Genomic DNA, 6,057 nt, shown 5'->3' with positions numbered 1-6,057 from the left:
TTGAATCCTGGCAATGCCACACATGAGCTGTGTGACCTTGGGTAAGTCATTCACCCTCTCTGGGCCCCTGCTTCTTCATCTATAAAGAAAACAATATCTACCCAATGGATTTTTGTAAGGTTTAGTTGAGAAAGAACCTATGAAAGCATCTCTGTTCATCCCTGGCATTTGGGAGGCATCAAAAGATCTCAGTCACTTTTCTGTCTCTGCAGTTGGGAGCCCACGACTTGGGCCTGAAGGGATGTGCCAATTTCCCTGGCTCCCAGGGAGAGGAGGGTGCTTGGGTGCAGTGTTCCAGGAACCTCCTACTTGGGCAAGTTTTTTATTTGTGTCAAGACCATTCTCTTCCACTCTATCCTCGATTTCTGCTGTGGGCACCACTGGTCTCCAACCACCCGGCCTGCAGATAAGCCAGTAACAATGTTATCGCAGCTGCCAGGTCTTGTGGGGCAGAATTCCTTTGTTGGGCAGTCTTGGCTCCTGCGGGGGTTCTGGGTGGATCCAGGTTTGGATGGGCTGCAGAGGGGGCCTGGGGGGACCTGGCTCCTAGTAGAGGCTCAGTGAGTGTTCACTGGAGGAAAGAATGAGTGAGTGGGTGAGAGCTCCATAGATGGTGGGGCAAGGCCTTCGTCTAGAAAGAGGGAGCCTGGATTTGGAGCCGGTGCTCACGTGTCACTGTGTGGAGGGGCACAATGCAGCAGCACCTGGAGTTGGGAGGCTCTGGCCTGGCTTCTTCCTCTGTGATCCTGGGTAGGTCACTTCTGCTCTTTGAGCCTTTAAAAAACATCTGTCCAGTGGAGATAAGAATAACCAATTGTAAACTGTGAAGTGCTGTATAAACAGAAAACAACAAGTGCTGACGAGGATGTGGAGAAATTGGAACGCTTGTGCACTGTTGGTGGGAATGTGAAATGGTGCAGCTGCTTTGGAAAATGCTTTGGCAGTTCCTCAAAACATTAAGCACAGAGTTACCAAGTGACCCAGCAATTCCACTTCTGGGTATATGTCCAAAAGAACAGAAAGCAGGGTCTTGAAGAGACATTCGTATACCCATGTTCATGGCAGCATCCTTCACAATAGCCAAAAAGTAGAAGCAATCCAAGTGCCCATCAATGGATGAGTGGATAAAGAAAATGTGGTATATGTATATAATGAATATTATTCAGCCTTAAAAAGGAAGGAAATTCTAATACATGCTACAAGATGGATGAACTTTGAAGACGTTGTGCTAAGTGAAATAAGCCAGTCACAAAAGGACAAATGTTGTATGATTGCACTTATAAGAGGTCCCTAGAGTAGTCAGATTCATAGAGGCTGAAAGCCGAACGGTGGTTGCCAGGGCCTGGGGGAGGGGAGAACGGGGAGTCAGTGTTTAATGGGTTCAGAGTTTCAATGGAGGATGAAGAAGAAGTTCTGGAGATGGATGGTGGTGACGGCTGTACAAGTGAAGGTACTCAATGCCTCTGAACCTTACACTGAAAAATGGTTAAGATGGTACATCTTATGTTATGTGTATTTTTCTCATAAGAAAAAATTTTTCAGAATTGCTGTATGGCCACCACCACCTTCATGAAAATAACTTACCTTGGCTGGGATTGAGCCTTTCCACTTGTCTCCATGTCATGTCAATGGCTGAATCCTGAATAATTTAAAATTCTGTGTGAATTCTCGATGCCGTCAACTCATCAGATGGTTATGGTGGCACTATGGGGTGAGAATGGGAGAGGAGACATGGAGTAGCTGGCATTTGTATTTGAGTGTCCTAGGGTTGCTCAAGGTGGAGCTGCCACCAACCAAGACAACATCTGTGACTCTAAAATGCTTCCCCAATTCTCGTTGTGGTTATTACTGTTACCCCGTCAGATTTGTGCCCTTGAGAGAGGAAAATGAAAAGCCGTGGGTGATAGGAGAATGACCTCACCATAGCACTTAACCCAATATTGTAACGTCTTCATCTTGAGCCCAAGAGAGTCCCCTCTGTAAAAGGAAAAGATCTACGACAGATGGGGGGGGTAATCTCATTCAATTTTTATGGGTTGTATCTTGAAATTACTCTTGTTAGAAATAAGAAGTTAGAATGCTGAATTGTGTTGAGTGGGTTCCTGAAGTGGGTGTTTTTTAAAGTGTAGACCACCGGAGTTGGAGTCACATTGGGGTCTTGTAGAAAGAGACACAATCCAGGGTTCCACCTCAGGTATACTTAATCAGGATTTCTGGGGGTGGAGCATGGGAATTTGTATTATTAATGAACCCCTTGGTGATTCCTACTGACTGACTGAGAAACGCGAGCCCAGAGCCAGCCCAAGTGAATTAATTAGGAAGCCTGGGACAGACACAGTGGCCGTCTTGGATGGCCACCATTTTGGTAGGAGAAAAAAATGGTGATGGCCACCAGGGGACTGAGGTATAGAAGCAGGGAATTGGCAAGCTGGGGGCTTGGCCAACCTAATAATTTCTTTTGTCCAGTGGAGGCGGCTTCTGGTCTATTTTTGCTAGAGTCCAGAGATGGTAATTTTTGTTTTTTTTGCTGAGGAAGATTTTCCCTGAACTAACATCTGTTGCAAATCTTGCTCTATTTTGTATGTGGGCTGCCACCACAGCATGGCCACCGATGAGCAGTGCGAGTCCATGCCCAGACCTGAACCTGCACCGCCAAAGCAGAGTGCACCGAACTTAACCACCAGGCCACCTGGGCTGGCCCCCAGAGGAGGTGGTTTTGATAGAAGTATTGTGTGCAGGGAAGGCAAATCTATATTCAGAGTGTCCATTTCAGAAGGACAAAGTGCTACCCCTTCCATGATGGAAGTGGTTAGACGTAGTCAACCTGCCACCAGGTAGCTGGCCCATCACCTCAGAGAATGGTGCCATACTGGGACAGAGAATGGTGCCATACTGGGACCCGGTCTTGGTCTTTGCTGCTGGCAGACTGGGCCCTTAGCAGCAGCCTGGCCAGCCTCGGTGAGTAGAAGCCCGTGTTGCTGAGCCCATGCGTAACCCCAACCCCTGCCGCTGTGACCCCCGAGGCAATGGCAGGAGCGGCTGAGGAAAGAGCCTGACTGGTACCCACAGAATGGGTCAAGCCATCAACTTCATTATTGAAGTCCTCCTCTGCTGAAGTCACCCTTTGGTGAGCACTAACATGGGATATGACTATCTTCACATTCGTTGCCTATTCAGAGAAATCTGTCAATGTACCTCTTCCCCAGACCTCCTTGTCACCAGTTTTCCAGTGATGTTCCTTCCAAGTTCCTAACCATTCAGCCAAATCATTTTGCACAACCTATGAATTCTGTAGACTCTTACCTGTGGCCATTTCTTGTTCCAGCAAAATGCATGACCAGGTGCACTCTTCAAAGTTCTGCCCACCAGAAGGATTCCCTTTCACCTGTCCTCCAGGAGTGTTCCAACAAGGGACTGTAGTGCTGTAGCATCCACTTTTAGGCTTTGAACCCAGTTTACACTGACCCTGAAGCCATAAACTGTTAGGTTCTACTACTGCCCACTTTGCTTAAGCATCAAGCTTCGGCTTTAATATTCTTCAGAGAGACCCAAAGCAATGGAAGGAAGCTCTACTCGCTAGACAGAGCTTCTCTTTGGTAAGTTGAAAATGGTCCCCCATTCTGGACCAGCTCTCAGCATGCCTGCTGATAGGATGAGTGTCCTGAGATTCAATTCTGCTGCCTCCTCCCATGAAAGCCCTTTAAATACTTGAAGGCATTTGTTGATTCCTCCCTCTAGGCATTTGCCTCACCTCCATATTCAACTGCAGTCATACAATGTGATTTCTAGTCTCCCTTCTAAAGCCCTGCATCACCCTAGCATGTTTCTTGCAGCCATGACATACCCCTGAGACTGAGACCAACCTAAGAGATTACATGGACTTTGTTTCCAAGAACAAACAAGGTTCTCAGACAGCAATGAATGGATAGAGTTAGCTCTTGGACAGCTGCGTTCATTCAACAAATGTTTCATGAGGACTCACCGTGTGCAGGGCGTGGAGAGGGCAATGATGGGTCATATCCATGGACCACTGAGAACTGGCTCAGGAAAAAGAGCTCTAAGGAGTCCCCTTCTTGGCATCAACAGCAGTTGATACAGAATGAATGTACAATGCCTGGCATACAGTTGGTGCCTCTCTTCTCTTACCCGAAACCCCTTTGGGACTAGCAGGAGGTGGGAACCAGTATTAACTTCATACTGGCCTGGGTCCTAGAATTAATGATGCCTCTTCCTGCTGACACCATGAATCCTGGGTGGTGATGGGTACATTATTTACCCTGAGTCACTCCAGCATGCATGGCAGACAGCATTCCTGTCTTGATGCCTAAGCAAGACTAGAAAGGTCTAGCAGTTGGTTTGTTCAACTTCCATACATTTTAAGAGATATTTATTAACCCACACCTGTGTGATCTAACTAGTGTGCAGCAAGGGACTGTCACTCCCTTTGATCTGTGCTCCCTGGTTCCTAAGATACCACTCATGGTTGTCTGCATTTTTGCAGCCTTAAATTTTCTGGTTCCTTTAATAGCACTATTTAACATTCTGTTCCTTCTGTTTGCCATTTAAATAATTGCGTATGATTGTTTCTTTCGAATGCTGAGGAGGATTTTAGGCAAGCATATATGTTGCTTAAAAAGTACTCAAGAGGGGCGGGCCCGGTGGTGAAGTGGTTAAGTTCACACGCTCTGCTTGGGCGGCCCAGGGCTTGCCGGTTCGGATCCTGGGCGCAGACCTACACACTGCTCATCAAGTCATGCTGAGGCGGCGTCCTGCGTAGAGCGACTAGACGGATGTACAACCATGACATACAACTATCTACTGGGGCTTTGGGGAGAAAATAAAAAGGAAAAAAGGAGGAAGATTGGCAACAGATGTTAGCTCCGGGCCAGTCTTCCTCAGAAAACCCCCCCAAAAAACAGAAATAAAAATAAAAAAAAATAAAGTGTCTGTATTAAAAAAAGAAGTACTCAACAGGTAATAATGGTATATTTCAGTTAAGCCACAAGTAGTCTGTCATCTATCTTTCTTTTTATCTGTCTATCTATCTATCTATCTATCTATCTATCTATCTATCTGTCTGTCTATCTGTCTATTATCTATCTATCTATCTATCCATCCTCTATCTATCTATCATGTTTTGGCTCAAATACACACACACACACAGATGCATACTTACACAGACATAGACACAGATACCTATATTATGTTTAGGGTAAAATATGTACACACCCAGGCACACACACACATGGTAATCCTGTTACTGGGAGACACTTCTACAAGGGCTTAAAATCATTGCTTAATATATAAAGGGATCAAAAGACTATATTCATTCCTCAGGATCTTGGTCTTTTTCAGTCTATGCAGTAATGAAACGTATACAACTCTCAAGTTTAACAAATTCTGTGCTCCTACCAACCGTAAAAACCCATTTGTGGGCGTTGAGTTGTCTGACTGTATTTAAGAAGCTTGTCCTACATTTGGCTCTTGGAGCAGGGGGTGGGGGTGGGGACTGTCAACTAGAGAAAGGAAGGATAAAGAATGTAAGACTTGGACGGTGTTACCGTCCAAGGGGAGGAAAGTTCTCTTGGTTTTTTACAAACGAAACTTCATGACAAATATTAAGTTTGTCAAATTATTGCTACTGCTTTCGTGATTGTCCCCAGCAGTGCGTTGAGGGTGGGCAGTGAACGATGGGGCTGACAGCACGAGAGAGACTCAAGGCAACTTGTGGAGCACCATCTCTGTGTGCGGGGTGGCCATCCAGGACAGGCCGCTGACGAACCACTCACACGCTTCCCGGGTGGACGCAGTAGCTGGTCTTCATTGAGGGCTATCACGGCACACGCCCATGTGCACTGCTGGGCTGGGCAAGTCAGGGCAGAGGGTACTTGCTTTGCCTTGTGGAGCAACGCTGCCCCGGCCAGAGAACTCCAGGCCCAGATGTGAGGGGTCCTTGCCAAGGAGGCAGTGCACGTGGTGCAGCTCACAAACTCTCTGCTTCTGCCCCTGGGTGACCAGGTCCGGGTGTTCATCGTTTAGACTCCAGAGGAGAGGGGT

The sequence above is a fragment of the Ceratotherium simum genome, chromosome 5 (genome assembly GCF_057802395.1).
Source record: "Ceratotherium simum simum isolate JZ-2026a chromosome 5, ASM5780239v1, whole genome shotgun sequence".
NCBI classification, from domain to species: Eukaryota; Metazoa; Chordata; class Mammalia; order Perissodactyla; family Rhinocerotidae; genus Ceratotherium; species Ceratotherium simum.
The sequence above is the reverse complement of the archived record's forward strand: the minus strand, read 5'-3'. Positions refer to the sequence as shown.